Source organism: Acipenser ruthenus, chromosome 4, assembly GCF_902713425.1.
Source record: "Acipenser ruthenus chromosome 4, fAciRut3.2 maternal haplotype, whole genome shotgun sequence".
Classification (NCBI taxonomy): Eukaryota; Metazoa; Chordata; class Actinopteri; order Acipenseriformes; family Acipenseridae; genus Acipenser; species Acipenser ruthenus.
The window spans coordinates 74977997-75005615 of NC_081192.1; the positions used below are offsets into that span (position 1 = coordinate 74977997).

The following is a 27619-nucleotide window of genomic DNA, read 5'->3' on the forward strand; positions in this document are numbered from 1 at the left end:
AGCCCTCGCACACTGCTCCCAAAAAACACGTTGTAGATTCCAAACCTGCACCTGTTCTTCAAACAGCTGGTTTGGCACAGTAGAGATGGACACTGACCTTACATCTGGGACCTGGTTTGAAAAGGACCACTAGGGACAAGGGCCAGGTCAAGAACTGTTTAACCAGTGGGAAGTTCAGTATGTACAGCTGGTGCCCTGTGGTTTGTAGAGAACATTCCCCTTAGGTTTGGTGCTTCTGGAACTGTAAGTCGTTGAGTGTGACTCCTAGGTTTCAGTAATCAAGCTGCATTTATTCACACTGGCAGGAATCCAAGGCTCCTTCTATCACTTTTTTACTTGTTTGAGTTATTGAGTAAACATACTGCTTACAATGAATATAACTGATACAATAAAAGTTCCTATAAGGCTTCCTACTATCATTGTCTTTGATAAAAAAAAAAAAAAAAAAAAAGTAGCGAGTGCTCACGTATCTACCATGTGCTTTGCCATATTCCATCGCTCACATCTTGTTCTTGGTATGGAGAAAGGCATAGGAATGACAGTTCATTAAAACTACATTTTAAAGATATAGGTGACCTTATTTTCAAAGACTTTCTTTAATGAACTCGTACTTTTTGAAAGGAGAAAAAATCATGTTAATGTTGCAAAATTAGATAAAATACATATAGACAGTGCTTAAGAGAACTTGGAATATATAGCTTAGTTGTTTGGTTTTTTTTTTTTTTTAATTTAACAGTTGTTGTTTTACCTACCTAAAATAGGAGTTAGTTAAAGACTGGAGTAAATGCTATGAAAATATGGCCTAAGATGTTTAAGGAGGTGTTGAGGTTCATTACAAGTTGCGTGAATACTGTACTCAGTTATTCATTTAGCTCTAAATGTACCCATTGGTGCACCATATATGATACAATATTTTGCTACCATCAAATCAGAAAACAGCTGAATTTATCATAGCTTCATAGTATAAGCAAGCTTTTGCACAAGGGATATATTTTGCCATTCTTCTCAACACACCAGTTTCAACTGCCCAGTGCTCACTGCACCAGCAACCTCTCCAGATCAATCCAGTCAGAGGCTATGGACCAGTAACCTTGATATTAAACTAGTTTAAACATTGGGAATTTACATGGAAATTAATGAAAAACACATTGCAATGCTGGTAGTCAGTAGGCAGAGCTCAGAGCGGCAGATGAGTTTGAAACCTACACCACTTGTAGACATCAGTAGCACCAATCACAGAGCGCAACTGGACAAGCCAAACCAGTGTGTGCATATTTTCTCTGGAAATTCAGACACCCTGCGACTAAATCTAATGTACCAACAATCATTTCACAAACAAGTGCTCCCACACTGCAATCGTTTATAATGTTATTTACAGTATTGAAAATAGGCTGAATGTCAACATTTACAGGGTTCTGACACATCCCTACACTATGCTAAACAGCATAACTTGCAGGTGGCCACAGCCCCAGTTTACACACTCAGGATCTGTTTAGGTGGCAGCTAGAGTCGTACTGTACTGCTCAGGGCATTTGCCTGTGAGGCAGTGGTTTTGATTTTACACAGACTGCAGATGCATTAACATTCTCTCAAAATACATGTTTAACTGCTGAAGACTGTGGAACAAAAGAGAAATCTCAGAAGTATAATTAAATGCCAAATATGTTTGAGTAATTGATGTAAAACATATTTCTTCCATGTTTTTTTTTAATTCTATTTTTGTAGATGATTTGTTACTTAAACGTAAGGGTAGAAATACTCACTAGCACCCAATAACAGTTATAGCACAGACCTGTGTGATACAAGCTTTTCATCAGAAGGAAAAAAAAAATCCAAACCTGAAAACTTGAAATGCACTTCTGTGTATGTCCAAAATAATTTAAAGAGCAGTTTTTATGTTAAAGCGGATGAAATGTGGAAATTGTTACTGCTTATTAACAAATGAATTTATTTTTGTTACTTGGCGTTATTGTGTGTTGCTGCTGCCTCGTTCTCATATTTACTTGTCATTTATAGAATTAAAATGAATTGAATGTGAAGGAAAAGCACTTTACCAGAATGATTGAGGTCCTATTATCAAGTGTCACTTTTAAAACAGGTTGGTTTCTGTGACAGGCAATCTTTAACACACAGGTCTTTCGGTCACATTTTCGAATATGTCAGGAAAAGGAGAAAAATAACAAAAGAGAACAGACTTAAGTGACATTGCCTCTCTACAGCTGGGAAACCTGCTTGACAGGGAAACTGTCAGCATCTTAAAAACATCCACCTGAAAGAAGTAAGCAATTTTAATAGGCCCTCACAGCATACAAACCCAGCACAAAGTGCACTGCAGAGCATTGTTTTCAACAGTGAACCTGTTGGAAGACTTGAAGGTATACATTTTGGATTTTGTCTGTAAAGCTATGATTACCATTAGAATGAAGGTGACAGGGCTAATGGACAGTCACAGTGGGTCATGGGATAGAGGGCTGAAGTGGAATAAGTCATAACCACACTCACCTCTCGCAACAGAAAGCCACGGCATGCTGGAACTCAGTTTGAGGATCTCTCAGCACTAGGCACTGAGTCTGACTACACTCCCTTAATTATTTTCTGTGTGGACTGCTAATTTTGTAATAATTATGTTTGGCACCTGCAGCCCAAGCAGGTTTGTAAAGATTTAGTGAACCATATGTGACCCAGATTCATGCAAGTTACAGACACCTTTTAAAGCTGACAAATTGTAGAAGCTACCTTCTAGAGTTGTTATTATTGTAATACATGGAGACCTTCTATAAACTGCAGGATTAATACTGTTACAATCTCACAATTCTGCTTTGTCTGAAGTCCTACCTAATACAATGCTACCTTTCACAATGCTATTGCTCTGCCTACTGATGTTATTATTGTAACCTGAGAGTTCAATGCTAAACATCTTTTAACTGAAATCTGGGGCATTCTACATGGCCTACATGTGCCAGTAACCTTTTTTCTTAAGCTTGACTAATAACAACAACAACAACAGAAAATACATCAAAACTATATATATATATGTATATATGTGTGTGTGTGTTATAGACAGGCGCAATGCACTGAAAACATGTGTCTGGGGCCTAGGCATGGTCATTGTGCAGGTTACCATGCTTTTCCCAGACTGCACGCCCTTATGAATTATTAAGAAGAAACTACAGTAATGTTTTGTGTTTGCTAATGCTGTTAGATGTTTTCCACTATCTGGTACACTGTTTTAGTGCTGCAGGGATCACTTGTCCCATCACATGATCAACCTATTTTGCATCTCTAATTCAAAGCGATGCCAAATCCAGTTGGTAGACAGGTTCTAATAAATTGTCCAGACAGTGTATAAACATCAGAAAGAGGCCCGGGCAGTAGGCTTGTCATCTGAATAGTGCAATTAAGAACACATTGAAATGAATATCTTCGTGCACAAAAAGCTGTGCCGTGGCCAATTATTTTGCAGGTTTTTGTCCAACATTAATGATTGAATCCGTGCCACTGTGTTACTAATTAAGACTGCACAGGTTCAGTGAATCTTTCAAACAAGTGGCTGTGCTGTACATGAGGCATTAATGATAGTAAGGGATAACACTTTACATGAAGTGTCAGAAATTCAAATGTAATTATTTCTGATTACTGCTGGATGCCTCTCCTATACTTCACACATTAAGTCTCTGATTAGGAAAGTTGTAAATCAGACCTTTACAGGCAGAGAACGCACTGTGTCAAATCAATGGTCTGGCTTTCCTGGTGTCTACAGCCTTATAAAAGTTTACTATGGTAAATGTACATGGTAATTTGCAGTTTTCCTTTTTGGTGTATTTTATTATGCATAGCCACATTTTTCATCACACTTTACCATAGATCTGTGTATATTTTCGTGCTTACCTTTGCTTTACCATGCTTCTACTATGCTTTACTATACTTTGCCAACCTGTAACCCTAACATACCATATTGGTAGTACTTTTTTGTAAGGGCGGGGCAGGCAGGACAGCTTGAAAGATTTTAAAATCTCAAAATTAGTTGACAAAGTTAACCCATTGCCATTACTTACAGGGCAGTAAAGATACCAGGGCCAGAGGAAGCTAATTAAGACCAGAGATGATTAAGTGGAGACTTAAGATAGGGTAGGAGACATTTCTTTACATAGAAAATGGCAAGGGTATGGATGGGTTGCATAACCATGTTGTTGATGCTGAATCACTGGGATCCGTTAGGACCCGAAGTTTTGCAGTGAAGGTCAATCTGGTTTTCTGTCACAAGAAACATACTGTACACAGTGCATGACGATATCACAGCAAGGGGGTGGGGGTGTTTAGACAGAAAGACATTTTTTGGAGCACTCTTTGACCCTCATACACCTGCAGAACCGCTTATCTGATTGTGATGAAACTTGCCAAGGCCTTCTTTAGCTCAAATGATCGCATCATACGTGCATCATAATTACCAGTTGTACTAAGTCTGTCTGTATGTGCCCCTGACTGTGTTTGTATGGCACACATTTTAACAAATAATATTTTATGAAACCTCTGGAAATCTCTCTCTGTCTGTATGTCACACAAAGGGTTTACATACCGTATATCTAGAGGACTGCTCATCCAATTATAATGAAACTTTGTCGGGACATACTTTAGCACAAATTATTGAGAGTATCTGGAGGTAAATCAAAGCATCTGTCCATCTGTCATGTCAAACAGTGGATATAGCCCCTGGTGATGTGCTTTGTTATGTTACTGATAGCCATGATTTTGGATTCAAAACAGTGGGGGCTGAATGCACGTGACAAGCTTGTTCTGATAGGAGTTGGATGTGTTCTTGCTCAGACCAGCTAGTGGTATGATATATATAAAACTTCAGTTCTACACTTACTATTTAGGCCACCTACTTAAAAGACTTGAGATGTACAGTACAGCTTGGCTTCAGCTGATGCCAGTATATGTCATATATCTACTGTACTGCAACCTGTGTTTAGGGTTTTTTGGCTGTATGTTTTCCACTCACAAGACACTTATGACGTATCATTAGCCTTATGAGTTAATCCCCCAGTCTTGAGTGATTCCGTACTGGCTGTGAGTCTCAACCAAGTGTTGTACTCCAGTTAGTCTACCTGTTTAGAACAAGACATCACCATGGTGACAGAAGTAATCTGATTGCCATCATTGCTCCTGTTTGAGATGCAGTTGGTATGGTTAGCAGACTGACTTGTACCTTACACTCTGGTAATACAGAAAAGTCCATTCTTCAGTATTAAATATTGAAGCTGAAGTGAAGGGAATATCAACAATTTTGTACTCTCTGACTTAAGTATGGGATGGTTAAAAAAAAAAAAATTGTAAACATGTTATCATTACCAACCTCAAAATAATAAAAACTGCTTTTTTAATCCTACATTACACATTCCAGGGTTGTATCCATGTCGCATTCTTGTGTGAATTTGCAGTGATGAAGATAGTATGCCAGGCTTCATGAAGCCTTCAACTTGCTGGAATCCCAGTTGTCCAGATATACATAATGAATATCAAAAAGATTTTAAAATACATGGTCATTCTTATTCGTAATTCTGCTTTTATTCTGGGGTTTTCTCTTTGTCTTTATAGATGTATAATTCTACCTATACAGCTTATTTTAAACAAAAATAGTTTATATAAAGTGTTTTTTTTCAGTCCCTAATATGTAAACGCACTACTTCCTTTACAACCTTTCAGAAACATTTTTTTTAAATACTATACTAAAAGAGTAATGAAGGTGTATCATGCTGGTTTACAGGGAAATTATAACCATGCAGGGCAAGGGGTTGGCTACAAAGCATATAAGAGTATTAGGTTTCTAAGATGAGCTCAATTAACAGGTACAAATGTGTCAATAATTTTTTTTAACTGATTGTCTTGGAGGTGCTGGGACTTGGCTGCTGCTGTGATTTCTGAAACGCAGCTTAAAGAAAGTGAAGGTTATCAACACTTTGCTGTTAGGCTTTAATTGTAAAATGGTACCACTTTAGGTTTAATTTATAAAACTTTGTGACAAAGTGGCTGCGTGGATGCAGGTGCAGGGGTGATGCAGTGCGGTAATGAAACAGACAGAGAGGTTTGATCCGGTTTGGAAAAGAGTGCTTTATTATTTTTCTTTGTATCCAGGTCTGGTGACTGATAACAATAATAATGAACAATAACGAGTTTGCACACCCAAACAATAATAATAACCCAACACTTATCCTTACCACAATTATACACACACGGTCACCAGTCCTGGGTGAGTGCAGTAGTGCTCGTGGTGGGTGATACAAGTTATAGTTGTGACAGTAGTGGTGCTGTTCCGGTTTTAGTGCTGGCCCTCGGCGACAGCTCTGGAATCGTGTTAGCCGTCTATTGTGGTGTAACAAACAAGACAATTACACACAGACAAACAAACAAAAAACATTCACGATACTGCTTTCTTTTACGGGGTCTCTCACAGTCCTTCTCAGTTTATATGCAAAACCAAATGCGAAGGAACAGATTACGATTCTCCGTCCCCTTTTTGCTGTCACACATGACCCCTTGGTAAACGAGTGCAACCGCCTCTCCAAACTGCGGCTGCCACGTCGTTTCCCATCCGGTTCAATGCATTATTGCAACTGAGTCTCGCCCCCTTCCTGGCTGGCTGACTTCCCTTGAACCCTGGGAAAGAACTGTCAGGCCAGCCCGTCCAGGGAACTCTGTTCTCACTGCTTAGCGCCCTCACAGGTCAAGAGGGAGACTTACAACCAAGAATCATTGTATTTCTCTCACAAACATCTATAAATATTTATTTATTTTTATTTATTTTTTAGGATCAGATTTCTACCTAATTCAAAATGCCCAGTTTGTATATCATCTCATGGCTGCAACCTGCCTTCCAATCAGGATCCCTGAAAACCAAGAAGGTGAGGACCCAGCCAAGGACTTTGTTTTTATTAAACTTAGTGTTGTTGTTTTTTTTTTAACTTAAGAGCTAAGCCAGATGTTATGCACAAGACAACATCACTGTGCATGGGTTAAGATGTACTAGAATTAAACAAATCTGTATCAGTGATTGATTGGTAGATTTCTCATTTGTGATTTATAATGAGGCAAACTACTGTAGCCCAGAAATTGCAAACCCCTTATAAATACATTTTTAATAGTGTTTACAAATATTAACAGAAACAACGACCCTGCTCATGGAAAACATAGTGTCATGCTTATAAAGTTATAAGGAATCTTAAGGATCACTTTTTTTTCACAATACCATAGAAGGTAACTTTAAAATGAAGGTAACTTTAAGATGACCAGTTTGTTAAGATAAGAAAGGGTCTGTGTAAAATGAGTTCTGGTATCTCAGCCTGAGCTGACACCAGTAAAAATGTAAGTGATAAACCTTTGGATTACAAGAAAGAATAAGGTCTATACAACCTTGTGGCAGGGCAAAAGCCCTGCCCATGTAAAGTGTGTGTGTGGGAATGTAAGTTTGGCAGGGATGAGGTTAAATCTCTCCTTGCTAACAAACACAGGTGGGGCCTTTCCCCAGTTAGGTAATTGATGCTAATTGGGGAGTGGCCACATGTATAAAAGGAAGTAAAATCCTTTGTTTGTTGGAGGAGTTTCGTGCCGTGTTTATTTTGTTCCTGTTGTGTGTTTGTTATTGTTAAATAAACGTGTGCACCAGCACTTAAACTGCAGCTTTCTGTCTCTGAGTCTAATTCCTGCCGGGACCCAGCCTGGGCCATGACGCTACCCTGTCACATGTGGTGTCAGTAGGATAGTGCCCCTTGTGATCCAGAGCAGGACTGCAGTTTATGACGCATTCCAAACCTAATGGGATGGCGGACTGGAGGACCTCCTCGGTGGCCATGAGCACCAAAGTTGGTGCCTTGCGTGCGAGGACTTTGGTCACAAAGTGATATGCTGTCCCCTCTAAGAGGAAGAGGAGGAGCTGCCTGCCCGAAGGCTGGAGAAGACCAAACTGCCTGCCCCAAAATGAAAGGAGGGGAGGTGTGGCCGTTACTGGATGCGAGTGAAAGAGCCGGTGCCATCTCTAGCACCAGAGAGGGAGGTGCTGCCTGCCCGAGTGCCAGAGAGGGAACTGCTGTTGTCCCGAGAGCCAAAGGGGAAGGAGCCTCTGTCGTCTCCAGTGCAAAAGGGGAGAGGCGCCATTGCCATCTCCAGTGCCATGGGGGGAGGAGCTGCTGTCATCTTCAGAGCTGGAAGGGGAGGAGCTTCCCCGGGCTCCAGTCAGCAGGGCAACCACCGGGCCAACCTCAGAAGCTGCTACACCTGCTGAGGAGAGCAAGGTGAAAGCCAGCCGCACGTCCACTTCCAGAGGGCTCAGAACCCTCGCTGCTGCCAGGGCCACTGTCGGAGCACCCAGCATCACAGCTGCCAGCGTCGCCACTGCCGGAGTGCCTCATGCCGCTGCCTGCATTGCCACTTCCTGCATTGCCCCACACCGCTGCCAGCTGACAGGATGGCCACACGCCGCTGCCAGCTTCACCACGTTCAGAGGGCCGCAGCCACCACTGCCGGAGGGCCCAGCACTGCTGCCAGTGTTGTTCACCACCCTTTTAAGAAAAGGCCTGAATGGGGAAAAGTCACTCGGGCTTAGGGGGAAGAAAGGGTTAAACATGCACCTCCTCACAGAAGCCCAGGGGTAACCACAGGGGTTAAATGGGTGCCCCCTTCTAAAAGCCCAGGGGTTACAAGAAGGGTTAGACGGGCACCCCCAGCCAAAGGAGGAGGTGTGGGGACCACCTCTGGTACAACCCCGACCACCAATCCGGTTTGGCCCCCTCTTCAGCCCACCCACAAGAATCAAGGGGACTTTTGTATGAAAGACGGGTTCAAAGGGGGAGGGGCTCTATTTAAGGGGGAGGTGGCCGTTGGCAGCTGTTTGCTTTGCACAAGGGGGGAGGTGTGTGGCATGGGCGAAAGCCCTGCCCATGCCCCAAGTGTATGTGGGGGAATGTATGGTTGGCAGGGATGGGGTTAAATCTGCTCCTGCCAGCAATCACAGATGTGAACACATGTATAAAAGGAAGCAAAATCTTTTATTTGTTGGAGGAGTTTGGGGGTGGGTGTTTGTGCTGTGATGCCCTCGTGTCGTGTTTATTATGTTCCTGTTTTTGTATTCACACCAGCGCTTAAACTACAGCGTTCTGTCTCCGTGTCTAGCTCCTGCCAGTAGCCAGCCTGGGCTGTGATGCTACCCTGTCACAAACCTTCAATATGTTTTAATGTTTAAATAAAAAAAAAAATGGAACAAAAGATAGAAAATCTGTAGTTTTTACCGTTATTCAACATTAAACATATCCCTAGCAATAATGGTACGATAATCTGAATATTAAAAACAATATTTTCACAGTTCGGTACACGACTATTCCTTCTAATCCACTTCTCAGGTTAAACTAGGCTCAAAGTGCTCATGATCCCCTAACCGTCCGTACCACACAGATGGGCTTCACACACTTAATGACTGGTGTCAGACGGAGCTGGAGCTGGACGACTTCTTTACGCTGTAGCTAAAGAGCAGCGGTTATCAACTTGGGGACGTATTAAACTCTAAAAGGGTGTGGTGAGCGTTCTAATAATACAATAATTATAGTGATACTAAAAAAAAAAAATTAAATAACATTTTACGCTTAATTCTAAATATGAAATGTAATAACTTGGAATGTACCTTTTTAATTTGTCTAATGGTGAAATTATTAAGGCTAAAACTGTTTATTTCAAGTTTTTGGAGGTACGTCCGAAGTCTCCACAAGCAAGACTTTTAGTCACGTGATAGGATTTATGTTTATACACTATTGTTCTATGTTGCCCCCAGGTATACCTGTAAATATATAACACACGTAGTTCTAAAAGTTGCATAAAAGGTATTACAAAATAAATTGTCAGAATTGTCCAATGATACCTAATTTTACGGTACTAAACTTTTATAAGAGATAGCGGCCTGACTCTTTATAGCTACTCTACTGTACAGGCTGTCAGCTCAAGATATTTTGCAGGAACTGCCTCCTTTGTCGTGACTAGAGGTTGTTGAGATGAAATGTTGGCATACAGAACACTGCAATGGGTACTATACAGCTTTCTTTCTGGTTTATAATTCTTGCCATGTGTTGTGCTGTACAGCATACACTGTACCAATTGTAAATACATTGTATTAATGAACACTACATAGTACTTATGTATATTTTGAGTTCCACAGCTCTATTTTGGCATTTTATTGGGGAACTCCTGATAAAGTCAACTCTGCATATTGTGTCTCAACCATCATACATATTTAACAAAAAAAATAAAAAAAACTTCTAAATATAGGTAGCTTGCCATGGATCTTAATCATTGTGCAGGAATATTCAAATATTTCATTTACAACATTGCTATAAATACAGGCTTAAAACATTACCATGGGGACTGATTGTTATCTAATGGAAAATGATATTAAAATGTAGTGACAAACTGGATACTTAACCACACATACTATCAACACTGATGTTTTTAGTAATATAATAGCCTGTTTTATATAACCTGTGTCTAATCTGCATACAGTCAAACCTACTTACTGCTTATAATGACCACCTAAGGGATCGTCAAAGAAGTGGTGTCTTTATAGACGGGTGTTTCTTTTATGTAAAAGAGGATGTTACTTGCTAAATAAACTGACAGGCCAACAAGATAGACAGTTTAAGTACAATTATTACACTTTATGTGGTCACGTGACGTCATGTGATTCACTAGATGTAGGTAAGTGGTGTGAGATTTATGTGCAACTATTCAGCAACAGTCATGAGAAAGCAGAAAGATCTCTGTGACTTCCCAAGGGGCGTGATAGTCATTGCTCATGCTGATGGTTTGCCTCTCAGCACAGTCACTTAATTGACCCACATGCAGAAAACAACTCACTTCACAAGTGAGTAATGAAGGGTTAAACAACACAAGTGCTACAGTGTTCCAAATCGCAGAAACCCACAGCACTGGACAGGACTCTTCTGTTTCCATCCAGACATGTGCTGGGAGACAGGCATAAAGATACTGGGCTTGGATAAATACATAGTAACACCTGCCACAAAGTCAATGGAACACCAGGCAACTTTATTCTGGAAGTGAAGTGACTTGCACCAAGATTGTGTAGGTTGTGTTGCTTAAGCTTTGCACATTGTGAAAACAGCTTGACAATGACATTCCAAAAAGCTGATCCATAGCCTTGAGACAGCCATTAGAGTTGAACCCCCACGGGCAGCCAGGAACGCACACATTCCAAGTGATGAATTTGCTAGGTGTTTAAAGTGTTCTGCAGGGTTACGTGACAATTCCTTATTGGTAACTGCCACTTATACCTCCAGGTAAACTGGAGTAGAACTCCGTAGGGAAGTCTGTTCTGCAGAATAGCCATTGGGTCCCATTTAAAGCTGTTCCTGCAGTTTTGGATTGGGAAGCTCTTGCCAGCTCAGCTCCTATTCTCTGCTCTGTATTAATAGTCTGTCATATATCACACATCGTAACTGAAACTGAATTGCAACAGGGAGATGTAACTTTTATATGTCACAGAATAACTGTTAGGGATTGTCATGGGATGAACCATTTACACAAGTGTGCTACTGCATGGGGCTTCTTTATCTTAGAGTAAGCAGCGGGGCTCCGAAAAATATAGTGTTACACGTCCCCATGTGTTGCTAGAGCTGTTTAGATAACTTTTTACACTTATAACTTTAAAGTCTGTTTGAAAGCTCTTTTCAAAATGTCTGCTCTAGTGCACTGATAGTGTAAGGATTATTGCCCACTTTGTTAAACAGGTGACACAACAATAACGATCCATGATGATGTGGTACGGAACAGAAAAGCCAGAGCACTTCTTGTTATGTTTTTTTAAATTTTATTTTTTAATTGCTCTTCCTGCAGTGATTTAGAGGAGAGATCTCAAACCCCAGTGCACTAGAGCGGACATTTTGAAAAGAGCTTTGAAACAGACTTTAAACTTATAAGTGTAAAAGGTTGACAGGATGTTAACAATAAAAAAATACAGATACGTTATTTAAACAGTTGTAGCAACATGTGGGGACAAAGAACGCTATATTTACAGAAACCCCGCTACTACTCTTTAAATATGTATGTAAGCAGACTGACACGTGCTAATAGAATGCAGCTCAATTAGAACCTCCTATGTTCCTATGGCACATGTCTTCTGACTCCTACACCCCTAGTTGTCATTTCCTTGCGATTTTAACTTGCTGCTCACTCCACAGCATATCCTGGAAAATATAGATCAGGTAACCAAATGAATACAATTTAGCCAGCCTGCAAGGTCGAGGAAAATCTGCAGCTGCCGAGTGCAGCAGGGTCTAGAAGATAACAGCTCAACACTGAGCTGCTGTTTTTAAGGAAATGGAAAAAGCAGCGAGCCATGTGCCAGGGTTGTGGAGTTGGTTGTCTGTGTGTATTTGCATGGAGGACAGCCCCGCTTTGTGGAAGTACAGCTTGGGCCGAGAGGGTTTTCCAGCTCATTGCACTTTCCTAGTTTGCCTTTTGTTCCTTATCAGCTGGTTGGAGGGCAATGTCCACCCTACTTTACATATTAACTACAGCGATGATCTCTGTACAGTCAGTGTAATGTACTACTGTACAACTACAGAAGTATAGTACAATCCTACAAAAAACTTTAGTGACTGTTTACAAATTTTTGGCAGTGGAACGTTCTTTTTCTTGATTGTTGATGTCATAATATAGCATTATTCGTTTTCTAGATTTTGTAGATTGTTAAAAGTACATCTCAGACATTTCACAACAGGCTTCCCTGAGTAATCTCAAAACATTGTAAGTTGTCTGTATGTTTATTTATAAATAACAATTGCAGACATTATTTAGTCGAGATATACACTCCTCCAAACTATCATTGATAAAAAAAAACAATGAATCTCCTCGGCAAGCCCAACTCTCTTTGTAGCTCAGTCAATGAAGACTTGATTGTGGTTCTTAAGATCGTCACTGTTAGAATGTATTTCCATACAAAAGTACTTCTCTTATAATAATTATAGTACTTCTTTTATAATAATTATAGTAGTATAGTAGCCCTTTTTTAATTGAATATATTTGGAGTTAAGAAACACATCTTTTTTTCAAATATATTTTGTTTTAACTTCAAGTTCATATTACAGTGAAGATATTGATGCTGAGGGTCGCATTGCTTAGTGAGGGGTAACCATAAAACAAAACACATATTAACAGTATGTAGTTATATATATATATATATATATATATATATATATATATATATATATATATATATATACCTTTTGGCACAACTTTACAAACACATTGCCAAATCCATTTTCTGCTTTGAGGGAATGTTAACAGAAACATTTAACAAATAATTACAAGCAAGGTTGGCCACAATTAGTTAAGTAAAATTGGAACATTTCTGTAATATCATTTTAAAATCTTATAAAGTTGTAGTAAACACCCTTTTTAATTCAATGAATGTTTAATTAATGGTATGGTTCATCTGAAATATGAACCCCTCCTTAATTACCATAAAATGAAAACCACTGGTGCAGCACGAAAAAGCTTGTTGTAAACCCATGTCAAAATAAAGTGCCAGGGTCAAGTGGATTTTTTCAGGAATAATAGTGCTGCTATTAGCATGCCACCTTTTTTGTTTATAGTGAAACTGATTTGCTTGAACTTGCACACATAAGACTTCACTGATGGAGTGTTCAAATGTTTGCTTTGAAGCACCTCTTGGGCTTTACATTAGATGCCCCATCCTACCCCACAATTCTATATCTAAAGAACAAGCAGCTCCAAATGTATTTCTTTTACCTTTTCCCCTGCCTTTTTTACGATGCTTACAAATTCTAGTATTAAGTTATTATAATTTTTGTCTCTACCTGTCTGTGATATTGTCTGGAAAGTTCTAACCGCCAAGGACTGAACAGACTCCCTTATTCCATTCAGATCAAGTGACAATGTGACCCTTCACCCTCTCTGTAGAGAAGGCAAATTAAACATTTTGAATACAACTGAAAATCTTATGAATGGATGTTGAGTTAGAGATTCCTCCAATGAGCACTTATTGGGCATATCTATGAACCTGTGAACCCCAGTAAGGTTTAAGTTTATGAAATATATTTCCTAGTTTTACTAACCGTGATCTCAACTGAATAGCTAGTCTTCCATATGCAATTTGTTTTTGTTCCCAGAATCAGTTAAAAAGAGCCTAGCATTATTGTAGTTCTGCCAATGTAAACAAGTGTCATGTTTGACCTAATAAAACAGACAGACCATGCAGCTATTACACAGGCAGTGATACAGTTGGTTCTGCCTTACATGTGACAAGAAGCCAAGGAATTTGAACGATAAAGCAACCCCAATGACTCACACAGCCCTATACAAACCACAAGATGCTGGCTCTGTGTAATAGATGTGTTTAATTAGTTATTTTAAATTATTGGAGTTATTTGGTTAATGGTTTTTGTTTTTTTATTTATTTTTATTTTTTTTGTGCGCCGTCTTACGTTCTACAGGTCGGTACACAGTGGAGCCAGCTGTACACGTGAACTGCACTCAGGACTGTATGTTTTACAGCGCTGCTGTGTCCCCTTAAAGGGTTCATCAGCACTACATGAAAGATAAAATATATCCTACCTTGCTGCTCCGAATGTATTTGATAATTTTATAATAATCTGTATAATCTGCGTAATGCCACACTGCTATGTCCAAAATTACTGTTCTCGAGCATCTCTTCTGAGCCAAAAAACATGACTTCCACATGTACCCTCACAGGTACTCTGAACGTACCGGCGCATGCTCATTGAAGCATTGTATAAGCTGTATTACCTCCGTGTGGAAACACACTAGTCTGTGTGACAAACATGGTCCCTTCTAATTTTCTGTAAGGAAGGAACTTGTACCTGCTTTCGTTTTGTGTAATAGACATGTTTCACACTGTACACGTTTCCTTCGCATGTTGTATTTTGATGTATTATTATGATTAATGTTACATTAAATAATAATAAAAAAAAAAAAAAAAAAAAAGTCTTTGCTGTGTAAGTGGTTGTGACTGAAACTGAATTGCAACAGGAAGATGTAACTTTTATATTTCACAGAATAAGTGTTTGGGATTGTCATGGGACGAACCATTTACACAAGTATGCTACTGCAGGGGCTTCTTTATCTTAGAGTAAGTAGCAGGGCTCCGGAAAATATAGTGTTACACGTCCCCACGTGTTTCTAGAGCTGTTTATATAACGTACCTGTAATTTTTCTTTTCATTGTTAGCACCGTGACAACTTTTTACACTTATAACTTTAAAGTCTGTTTCAAATATATTTTTAAAATGTCTGCTCTAGTGCACTGATAGTGTAAGGATTATTGCCCACATTGTTAAACAGGTGACACAGCAATAACGATCCATGATGATGTGGTACGGAACAGAAAAGCCAGAGCACTTCTTGTTATGTTTTTAAACCCCCAGTGCACTAGAGCGGACATTTTGAAAAGAGCTTTGAAACAGACTTTAAACTTATAAGTGAAAAAAGTTGTCGGGATGTTAACAATAAAAAGAAAAATTGCAGGTACAGTATTTAAACAGTTGTAGTAACACGTGGGAATGTGTAATGGTATATTTTTCGGAACCCCACTACTTACTCTTTAATATCCAAAGCTTTTCATAAATTAAATAATCAAGCAGCGTTTCCTGGTAACCTCGTATACATATTCCCTTGATAACATTGGCACTGCTGCTTCATTATTCCATGTATATATGGTATTCAGGGTTCTGTGAACAGAGATTTGTTTTATTTGACTAAATAAATAAAGTTTGGTATTCAGGAAAAAACCCAGCGACAGCCTAGAATTAATTCATCTAAACAGACTTAAAACAATAGTCTGAATAACTCCTGGGTTAAAGCTCTGTGGGTCCCCCTATGTATTTTTTAAAGAACAGTTCTAATGATAACATTCTATTACCTCTATAGGGGTTCTGAATAACAACAATGCCTCTGTACTGAGATTTCAGGCCCCCAGTTGCAAAAGTTATTTATCTTTATTAAAAAAAAAGCTAGTGACCATGAGAGTCCATATCAATGGAAATGACATTAACAAAAAAGATGTCAACTCAAATGCTATTACCTAAACATTAACACAGATAAAACCAGGCAATTGTCCTCCCCAATCTACAGGATAGAAAAAGAGAATGCAGCGCTCCTTGTGGACCCACAGCCAAGATTGGAAACTCAGTATGACCAGGATTCTACCAACAAGCTCCTGGTCGCTTGACTCAACCTGAACTGCACATGGTAGGGCCTATAAGGCGGATCCACTGAGGCCCCTCTGTCCTAGCCCTAATGATCTGCCTGGAAACCGAAAGCAAGGAATAGGTAGTGTACAACAGACATGAAAATACTATTCTATGACAAAACAGTGTATTATAAACCTGTGGTGTTTGTGCTCCTACAATATTTCAGTATTTCTACATAGGCTTGGTGACTAAAACAGATCATGGGAACTGAACTTCAAGTGGCACACAATTACTGTAACAGAATAGAGAAATAAATGTTTGAGACTAGGGGAAACCCAGAAAATCTTTGTTTGTCTACTTGATTAAGTCGTTGATTTTAGTTAACCTACACCCAGCTGTATTTGTTAGCAGGTAAATCCAGAATAGTGGTGGATAGATGGTTGATGCAGTGCTGTAGAATGCTATAAAAAATAAACTGGCTTATCCCAGCAGGGTATAGGTTGATCAGATCAACTTCTAAATGTACCAAAGTTTTACCTCTAAGTAATAATAACAAAGTGAATATTTTTAAACGGTGCTCAATGATTGAAAGTATGGTTATGGTTTATGAAAAACAGATTGCTGACATGTACCAGAAGACACATGTAGAGAAGGTAGTGAAGGGAAATAGTTACTTCAGCTGCAGTAATCAGAACATCCCTGTAGTGAGACACTGATGGTACTGTAGTTGTGTGTTCCGGACTATAGCCTAGAAAAATGCAACCTCAGCAGTTTAGCTTGGCGCTTGTGCGGATTCTGTATTCCCCAAGGCTGGCCCTTATTAGCTACGATATTACAATGAATGAACAAGCCTGCCATGCCTGTCATGTTCTGTACACTACACTGATTCTCTCCAGCTGACCTGGTTTCTGATCTCTCTGTTGAAGTTTGTGGTTACAGTTACAGGTACTGGGAATGGGGTTCAGCTTACACTGCTGCAGCTGTGGTACAGCACTCTAGACGATCCCTTTTAATGGGGGCCCGAGGCTGTTATCTTTTTGGGGGCTCTTTACATATTAATTTGCTTCCCTTTACTGTTTTACTACCACCACACTCGATTAACATTAATGTCAAATTATTCAATCTTTGCTGATCCATATTTTACCTGATTTGATGTTTTGAATTGGCACCAGTTTTGAAAATGAGCATTGGCCACAGCATTAGTTACTGGCAGTTTCAAATACAAAATGGGAAGTGCAAACTGAAGACTCTTTTGTCATAAAAGCAAGTTATCTGGAGAGTTATCTGGAAGCCTCCCGTATTTTAATATGAATTGGTTTATTTGCATTTGGAATGATAATTTCTCAGTCTAAAAGAAAACTACATGGAAACGCACACAACCCAAAACTGCTACCAAAATAGAGTGAGAAAAAGGTGAGCCTTATTTTTATTTTTCCATGGAGATTGCCCCACTGTAATCCATATAAACCTAGGTTGTTTCCTCCTGTTGATTTCTCCCAATGTATTTTCCGAAGTACTGGTACCTTTACATACATTTGTTGGTACTGTATTTGTATTCTATTAAAATACCGTGTTCAGCATCGCTCTCATGCTTCCTAGGTGCTGCTTTGTCAGACATTTACAGGTTCTGATCTGCGTCACGTTGTTGCCGCAGCACACCTGATCAAAGTGGCACGTAACTTGATCGCAGGTCAGGTCATATGATCAGGCAGTCCCTGCTCCTCCAGCGCAATACGGCGTGGTTAAACATGTTGTTCCGATCCATACAGTCACACGCTACTTATTATTTTTTTAGATATTGTATTATAAATGTTATATATATATATATATATATATATATATATATATATATTGGGGCCCCTTAGAATCTGAGGCCCTGGGCTGCAGCCCCTAAAGCGCCTGCGTTAATCCGGCCCTGTTTACCAAGTTCAAAAGCTAATTTGAATTAGTTAGCATGCCTATCATCAGCCTTTCAGAAGTATGTAAGAAAAACATTTAGACAAAATTACATTTTTTCTATGTCTTAACGATTTTAAAAACATTTACATTTTTGTTGGCTTTGTTGGCTATTATTTTAAGTGATATACTGTTCCTATTCTTTATTAATCATGTATGAGCAATCAACCAATCACTATTAATTATTTTTTTAAGTACTATCCTGTGTAAAAAAATTGAGGGAGAAACTTACCTCTATGTTATGTTGTAAGGGTAGACCCTGAACCCGCCCTCAATACTGTAGTTCCAAAGCCAGGGTTTTGTGGATCCATGACATTCAGTCTATAGACCCTTGTAAAGGTATGGGGAGTAGCCCACACCGCTGCATTTCAAATGTCTGTGACTGATGCACCCTGGAATAAAGCCCACAAAGTTGCCGTGCCCCTGGTGGAATGGGCAATGAGCTTTTCTGGAGGGGGCAAGTTGGCCAGCTCATAGGCAGTCCTGACAGTATCTGCTTTCCATTTAGATCGCCTCTGTTTTGACAGGGCTTGACCATGGGACTGCCCCATAAGACAAAAAACTGTTCAGACTGCCTCCAAATTTGTGTCCTGTCAACATAATACTCTAGTGCCTGCACAGGGCAAAGCGTATGGAGCTTCTGCTCCCTGTCAGACTGGAAAGGAGGTGGATGGAAGGCCTCCAATTCCACAGACTGGTTGACATGAAATGCCGATATAGTTTTCGGCAGAAAAGCAGGATTGGTACGAAGCGTAACCTTTGTCCTGGCTTCTGCAAAAATTAAGTTGGCTTTCACAATTGAAAATGCTTGCATCTCAAGAAAGCCTCTTTGAGCGATACAAATTTCAGCTCAACTGAATGCAAGGGCATCAAGTACCACGTTAAGCCTCCAGCGAGGAACAATATCCTTCATAGGTGGCCGAAGCTGCCAAGCTCCTTTCAAAAATTGTCCCACCAGAAAATGAGCTTCTGGGGAGACTGAGTCCATTTTGACATGGCAAGCTGAAATAGCTGCCAGATAGACCTTTTAATGTAGAAGGCGATTTCCCCTCGTCAAACAGGTCCTGCAAAAATTGTAGTCTAACTGCCATGGGACAGGCCGTCAAAACCCAGAGGCAGGCACCACGTCTGAAAGATGTCCCACTTGTACCCCTACTGGGAATGCATGGACACTGCTTTGGCATTTTGCAGGGCTCAAATGCAGCCGTTCAGGGTCAGACCCAAAGTCGTTGGCTTGATGGACCCGGATGCCACAAGGTCCCCCGCGCCTGACTTAGCAGGTTGCAGTGTTTTGGCAAGCTCCACGGCTGGCCATTCAGGAGCTGCAACAGAGCTGAAAACCAGAGTCTCCTGCGCCTGCAAGGGGCTACTACTTTCTCCAGACACAGCAGGAGCATGACGAGCGGTGGGAAGGCATATAACAGTTGCCTCGGCCACTGTTGTGCCAAGGCATCTATCGCCAGTGGGTCCTCAGCTCCTGTTATGGAGAACCAAAGGGGACAGTGGGTCGATTCCTGGGAGGCAAAGAGATCTATCTCTGCTCACCCGACTCTCTCCCAAGTGAGACTCACCAAAAGGCATATGAAAAGACGGTCAGGGCCGCAACATTACGTTCCCCGGCGGCTGTCAGATCTGCAATAATTTCAACGAAGCCTGCACCTGTTCTTCCAAAAGTCCAAAAAATCAGCCGAATTTCAGAAAACTACTGCCAACGCACCTAAATCACCCTCGTCAAGTGATTAGTTAGTTATTCTCTGGGGATATTAAGGTTATATTAAAACAAATATGTAGATCTTAAAAATGCTTTATTCAGATATGCTGTTGGAGTTAGTAGCCTGCCCGGAGGAAGGGCAATCGGATCAGCCATGGATTCTCAGAGGTTTATTACCCAAATTTTTGCTTTGTTTTCCTCTCCTGCGTGCTGACTATCCTTGTCAAAGGTTGGCTAAACCTTCAAGTGGGCTATATCCAGTACTACTTGCAGCACTGAGACCTGCTTGTTCTTTTTGGGGGTCTCTGCCTCGCCCAGTTAGCCAGGCAGCAAGCCCTCAAACCAAGTTAGGTTTGATGTCGAATGAATGCGTATATAGAAAATACTTCTGTGTAGCATTTTCCTCAATAAATATTTGTACTAAAACATGTTGTGATTGGTGTTTGTCCCGAACTACTGAAATTAAGTTTAGAAGTTCGGGAGGAGGGTCAGACACCAATCTCTGTGTCGCCAAATTGAATCATTCAGTTTACACATTAGCTAATTTAAGATTGTTAGAACTGTAAATACCCTCTTCACTTAACTCTCATTTGCGTTTCGATTTCATCGTAACCCACCACCTCCCCATCTCCACCTCTTAAAAATGTAGGTTTTGTCAATGGGGGTCTTCGTCTCATCCAGTCAGCCAGGCAGCGAGCCCTCAAACCAAGTTAGGTTTGATGCCAAATGAATGCGTATATCAAAAATACTTCTGTGTATTTTTGTATACTTCACATTTTCCTCAATAGATAGTTGTACTAAAACATGTTGTGATTGGTGTTTGTCCCGAACTACTGAATAAAACTTTAAGTGAGAACTCTATTCTAGAAACACAACAGCATTTAGACAGACAGCAGATTTCACTGCCTAGGTTATAAAGTGTTCTCTGTGACAATGTTTTACGCACATTTTGAGTACAAACATAAGTATTGATATGGTTGGAGGTATGCCTGTACATCTTGCAGCTTCACTCTAGGACGGGGGTCTGGAAAGCAGGTGTTGTGATTGTGATTATACAGGGCTTGTCATGCATATTCATAAACCTGTTCCTGCCCCTCCGAACCTGCGCCAGAGTGAGCAAGTAGCACAGAAGAACCAAACAAAATGCTGAATGTTCTGAGAGGAGTCGGGAACCAATGAAATGTTTCTGATTGAACAGGTTGGATTGAATCCACTGGTATTGTGAATTCAGTAGACATTTTGACAGGAAGACCTGATGCATAACCGATGTGAAACTAAAATTATTGGTCAAAACTGTTGAGAACTGATAATTGTCCAGGGATATGTTAAAAAAAAAAATTATAAAAACAATCGTGATTATGTTGAAAAAGATATTGTAGGAATACGTACAACAAAACAGAAAGCTAGGGAAAGTAACATGTTGTTTTTCGTAACACATTTTTACCTCAGAAATGCCGGCTTTACCCCAACATCATTTTGATCTTTGAAATATAAATTCCTTTTTTATTTTGGAAATAAAACAGAAATTCTATTTTAGGCACAAACATATACCGATATGTCTGGGTCTAAAAATTTAGTATCACCTAGAATTTTAGGATTGAGACAAAAAAATGATCATAATTTAGAACTTTTATTTAACATAAGAAATTACAAAATGATATCGCAAAAGTCTATCGAAGCCATAATAGTAGTACAGTAGTTCACATTTTTCAATTTTTGTCAGTTTTTCTTTAAGTATACGGAAAACTACAAAGCAGTATGCAATACAATATGTTAACGTATCATTATTCAGCAGGTTTCATTCGACTTTATGAAGCAAAATTTGTTAATTTTATACAGTGATGCAAAACTTTTGGCCATAGCTGTAGGTAATTTTTTAGGAAGTTCAATTAGATATGATATCAAGGGTTTAAAGTTAGCTCCTCAAACGTGTATATAAAAACAATGTGTATGGGTGTGAGTGTGTGTGTGTGTGTACTAAGTAAATATGTTCTAAATAGCCTTTCCTGTTCTAGGCCATGGACTTGGAGGTTTTTTTTTTTCATTAAGCTACTCGTTAATCATTTGACAGAGTGAAAACATAAGTGAGAACATTAAGTTTAAAAACATTATTTACTTAAATAGACTACATAAAAAAATATATATATAATAAAAAAATTAAATAACTACAACAATGAAATCTAGGAAGTTACAAGAGAACATGTATGTAAAACTAACTGACAGTAAAGTTGTTGTTCCCTGCTGATTTCACTAGTCTCATCAAACACATTCTGTGGCCAGCATAATATAAAAGAAAAAATGCGGTCTTGTAATCAGCCTGTGTGGACACAACTTGGAAAGTTGTTTATTGTAATGGCATAGTGCGTGGGCTGCTGCTTCACCTCTTAATGCGGCAACAGGCAGCACACAGGCTGGCTCTTCACTGTCAAATATGAATGGAAATTAAACTCAAACCATGTGGTAAGCTCATGGTATTTTCCAAGTTTGTCAGAAACCGAGGAACTGGAACCAAAGCTGACGAAGACATTGTGATGTCACTCTCTTCTGGCAAGCCTGGGTCTAACCACTTCCTCTGCAAGTGGGCCAGAGATCACATGACGGTCCCTGGTTTCATACTGCATTCATTACGATGATGTCAAACTCAGAGGAAAGATGGGGGGGAGGGCTGAACTGTTATGAATGAAATATGTTGTGTAACTGTTCTACAGTTATTTTAGTGCATGTACCAGTGATGAAAAAAAGAAGCTACAAACCAACCGCAAGCCTCTGTTTTCCTTTTCGTACTATAGAAAACATTTTCTTTTGCATTTTTTTTTTTTTTTTGCTTTTTTCAAAATTGCACAAAGCCAACATTCTGTTACCATTAATAAAAGTGTTTGTTTTGCCATGTTTTCTTTGGCCTATTTTGTAGTGCTGATTGATTAACATTCTTTAAGGAAGGAGTAATTCCATTAAAAAGGCATTCTAGTTACAAATGTTTTTGATATTCACACATCAAGTGCGATATCACATCCTCTTCACAGTGAGGTTGTTTTTAACTATTATAATGACCATTTTTGTAATACTTACTTTTATTATAAATCATGAAGCCACTCTCAGCCAGTCAAAACGACAAATTTCACAATGTTCCAGCTCATCTTTTTTGTCATAAGTGTCATCTCATGCACAGGACTAGACTACAAACTGACAACTATTCTAGTGATAAGGATTACAGCATTAACTATGTATTGTGTGCTTCTCTTTCAATTTTTAAACACATTTTTTAAGTTGTTGTCTCATTTTTCACTTTGTTCAGCAGTCCTCTTGCCCACCCAAAGTGCTCACAAGAAGACACTCTCATATCAGCAGTGTGGAGTAGTGGTTAGGGCTCTGGACTCTTGACCAGAGGGTTGTGGGTTCAATCCCCAGTGGGGGACACTGTCATCTGTTGTACCCATGAGCAAGGTACTTTACCTAGATTGCTCCAGTAAAAACCCAACTGTATAAATGGGTAATTGTATGTAAAAATAATGTGATATCTTGTAACAATTAATGGATAAGGGCGTCTGCTAAGAAATAAAAAAATAATAATAATAATATCACAAGAGACAGGGTCATGTGTACATCAACTTAAAGGAATAGAACTTTGTCTGTGTCTTGTAATGTCCATTTCTTAACAGTACATTACCTATTAATGAATGCTTTATGAGCAGTAGCAATATTGTAATCTCCATTTTTACCTGTTGAATATATAGAGGATATTGAATGATTGCTTGTGGTGTACGGTTTTTATTTGCTGCAGGAGGATGTCCCAGATCACGAGCCCTGACAGCAAATAAAAACCGTATACAAAAAACAATCATTCAATATTCTGTTTATACTACAAGTATATTTTCTAAATATATCGCAGCACAATGTGCACATTTTTAAATATTAAATCAATTAATTTTACCTGGCGGATCTTTACTTTCATTGTCCGCAGACTATACTTCAATGCGGATTCATTTTAAACCCTGTTTATGGTCTCTTCACAGCCGTCTGTCAATTTCAGCAGTACACCACTGGCTTGGAATGTAAGCAAAGACGCATTCAAAACTAGTCCCGGTAAGCATGTTATCCCACCTAAGTGGAATACAAAAATTTATCTCACGCTAGATATACCCATTCTTGATATTTGTTTTATACTTAATACTTCAATTTAGAGTATGCAGAATATCTCAAAGGCCACGCTATAGATATAAAGTTGCTGCTGCTGCTGCTTCCTGGTAGTTCAAACTTACTCCTGATACTCTAGCTGAAATCAGACTATATGACCTACAGCAGCAGGATGCAGCAGCTTATCTGCAGTACAGAATTGTATTCCCAATATTTGCATATCCGGGAATACAAGTAAAGAAGAACCTAAAAGATTCTCAGCACAATAAAGGTGGCCAGTAATGGTGTTAATAAATCTAGTAAGTGGTAAGCATTGGTCAGTGCTCCTTTAAGAACAGTAAGTTTGACATTATTTTCGTGATCAATATGTTGTGCAGTACAAACATACATTTGAACAACAGGGTGCTCTAATGTAAAGGCATTTTGCTCTGCTGCAAAAATACCTAGAACATGGCGCTGCTGCTTTGTTTTACCTGGTAATGGGAATTTGTTCAGTTATCTCCAGGTCTGACCAGTAGGAATAAAAGTACTAATTAATTTGTTTTCTAAAATCCCAGTTTATCAGTCAAATACTAGGTAAGCCTCCTTTTAAAATGATTTCTTCAAAGGAAGGATGTATATTTTCAACCAATGTAAGTAGATGCAGAGATACAGAGATGCAGTAGATTCAGAGAGAAACCACAGTAAAAGCACTGGCAGTGGAAAGACAATGTTACAGGTAAAACATGTTATTTTATAGGTCAATCAGGGTAAAGCATAGATAATGTATTTCAGCCCTAATTGTTACAAATACTGTTTAATGCTACCAATTAATAGAAATATTATTCATAGAAAATATTCCGGTTGATACCAATTTTATGCATTAATATTACTCACAATACCAGGAAATCTGTCACTAAACAGCTATGGTCAAAATTAACTATAGCTATAGAATTAACACATTTTGCTTCATAAAGTAAAATGAAACCTGCTAAATAATGTTGCGTTAACTTATTGAATTACATACCGCTTTGCAGTTTTCCATATACTTAATGAAAAACTGACAAAAATTGAGAAATGTGACATTTCGAAATCTAATATGAAATACTGTACTATTATTATGGCTTCCATAATACTTTTGCGATATAATGTTGTAGTTTCTTTGATTAGACGATGTTAAATAAGAGATCTAAATTATGTTCTTATTTTATTTTTATGTATAAATCCTAAACTTCTAGGTGATGCAAAACCTTTGACCATAGCTGTATATTTATAGTCTTCCAGAAGTAATGCCTGATTTTACTTTGCTGTCTTGGTCAGGCTTCATATTTCATGGGGCACTGTGGGGGGGTCGGGATCTCGTTGGTCAGATGCAAAGAACAGCCCAAACAGTTGTTTCAAACCTGTAAGGTGGTTTATTTATTTATACACACAGTACAGTATATACAAAGAGGTGAGTGTAAGTGCTTTCCAAACAAACTATACTTAAGATCAGCAGTCCTGAGTTCTCCCCTCCTCTGCTTCTATGTTCACAGCACATCCAAGAGGGTTCTTCCTTATAACAGGAATGAAAGTGCTAGTGGAATGGCATTACGGGGCAAATGGGAGCCATGACCATGCTGCCTTATAACTGGAATTGCATTTATATATCTTCCTTTCCTCTGCTCAAAAAAGATTTAATTTGTGCTCTGGGTGACACAGCATTAGTTGTGTCTGTGATATATCTGACAGTTGCAGTTTGAGAGTTACCACATCAAAGCGAAGACATTACTGCTGCGCTTAGCAACTACCAGGTACAATAACTCTCACGCTAGGGTGTGAGGCCTGCCGCACCTGTACCCCGCTGCATCGAAATGTTTTGCTCGATGTCTGACAGGCACCAGCTGTCAGCTACCTCAACCCTCTTCCCTGCTTGCTGGCGTCTCTTTCATTCCAGCGACGAATGTTGACATGTATCATACGGTGTCTGTCAGGAGAGATCAGCGTCTGCGTGTCCCTGCTGCTGTAACCTGCAACACTCCGTCAGGAACAGCCTTGGGATTAATACACGTTGAGCACAGCTCCATCGAAACACAACCTTAACTGTGTCAGGGATGTTCGGGCCTGGTACAGCACGCACTTAGCAGACAGACTTTTTGATTTGATTAGTGTATCCTGCTGCTGTGGTTATAGCAAAGCTGTCAAAAATCAATTCCACAAGTATAATATATACACACTCAAACTGGGACTGCAGACATTTTTGACGGGTGAAACCTGTACAGATGGTGAGCAGATAAGGCCAAATTTTAGCATTGGTGGGTCTGGAGACTCCACACTTTCCTTGTCTATGCTGCAATGCCTAGGTAGAACATGTCTCAGTTAAGAATGCTGTATTGTAAAAACGTTACCCCAATTTCTCCAGTTTTGTGAGTTTGTTTCGCGAACGTAATTTTATCTTAACAGTTTTTTGCAATTAATTTTGATTGTAATTATTTACAGTGTATAATAGTGGTAGGGAGCCAAGCCTTTGTCATGAGATCAATGAGCAGGCCTCCAGGTTTGTGGAGTGGATTTCCTTTTTTTGTATATATATATATATATATATATATATATATATATATATATATATATATATATATATATATATATATATATAATATAATTTGAAAGTCTAAGGTCTGATAGAGCTGACACAGTATCAAGCCTCCTTCTCAATAACTGCCAGACTGTCTTCTACATTACACAGCGCTATCAGCACCATTTGCTGTCCAAAGAACTCCAATAATAGGGAAGGTTTATAAAGGCTTTCCACATCCCCATGGAAACTGGCTTTATCCTGTTACCATAGTAATTATAAAGACCTTCATAAACCTTTGGTGGCAAAAGGTACACACCGCTTTTTTTAGTCTCCCTGAAATATATTAATTAGTAAAAAAAAAATAAAAAATCTTGATATGATAATATATCAAATCTGTTCATAAGTATATCTCAGATATTATCTCTTTTTATTATAAGATACAGTATGCCGTCTTGTGCAGTTTGGGTGAGAGGATAACATCTATACACAGAGTGAGATTTGACAAATCTTTTAACAACTGATTTCTCATAGGTGATTTGTATCTGCCATAAATAATAAATGTCATTACATGGTAACTACTTAGCACTGCATTCATATGCAGTAAACATTACCATAAACAGACCAGGGAACTGGATTCTCAAAGCTCTTTGATCCAAATCATCATTAGCACTTCACCTGATATTCACCCATCACTGTTTCTGTAAAATGAAGCCAGAATGTTTAGTTTAACAATTCATTCATGACAATCTGACGAATAACAGTTTATAACAACATGTGAATGACACCTTGTAGTGTAAAGCTGCTTGCCATGATATAATGTAATGATACGTCTTCACTGCATGTTCTTATAACTGCGTTGTTTCAGACTGGTCTTGATAAAAATAAATATGGTCTAATATTGTTTATAACATGCTCTATAACACATATGTACAGTATATGTATCATAGATTGATAACAGATCCTTAAGCTAAATAATTTTTGTGAAACAAAATATTCAAAATGTGAAAAAAGAGTTTATCAAGTATACACTGGTCTGCGGTCCTGCCAATCCAGCACA

General features: G+C 39.0%; 1 long non-coding RNA gene across 2 annotated transcripts in view; it reads left to right on the plus strand.

The window, feature by feature from the left end:
- LOC117400676 (uncharacterized) overlaps positions 1-17690 on the plus strand; it is a 32259-nt gene extending 14569 nt beyond the window's left edge. Inside the window, exons 4-5 of one of the 2 annotated variants that reach the window (XR_004544238.3) lie at positions 6810-6902; positions 16167-17690. This is a non-coding gene — a long non-coding RNA (uncharacterized LOC117400676). Of the gene's footprint in view, positions 1-6809; positions 7677-16166 lie in introns of those variants that run through there. The other variant, XR_004544237.3, reaches the window with a different exon arrangement.
- Positions 17691-27619: the final 9929 nt, after the last annotated feature.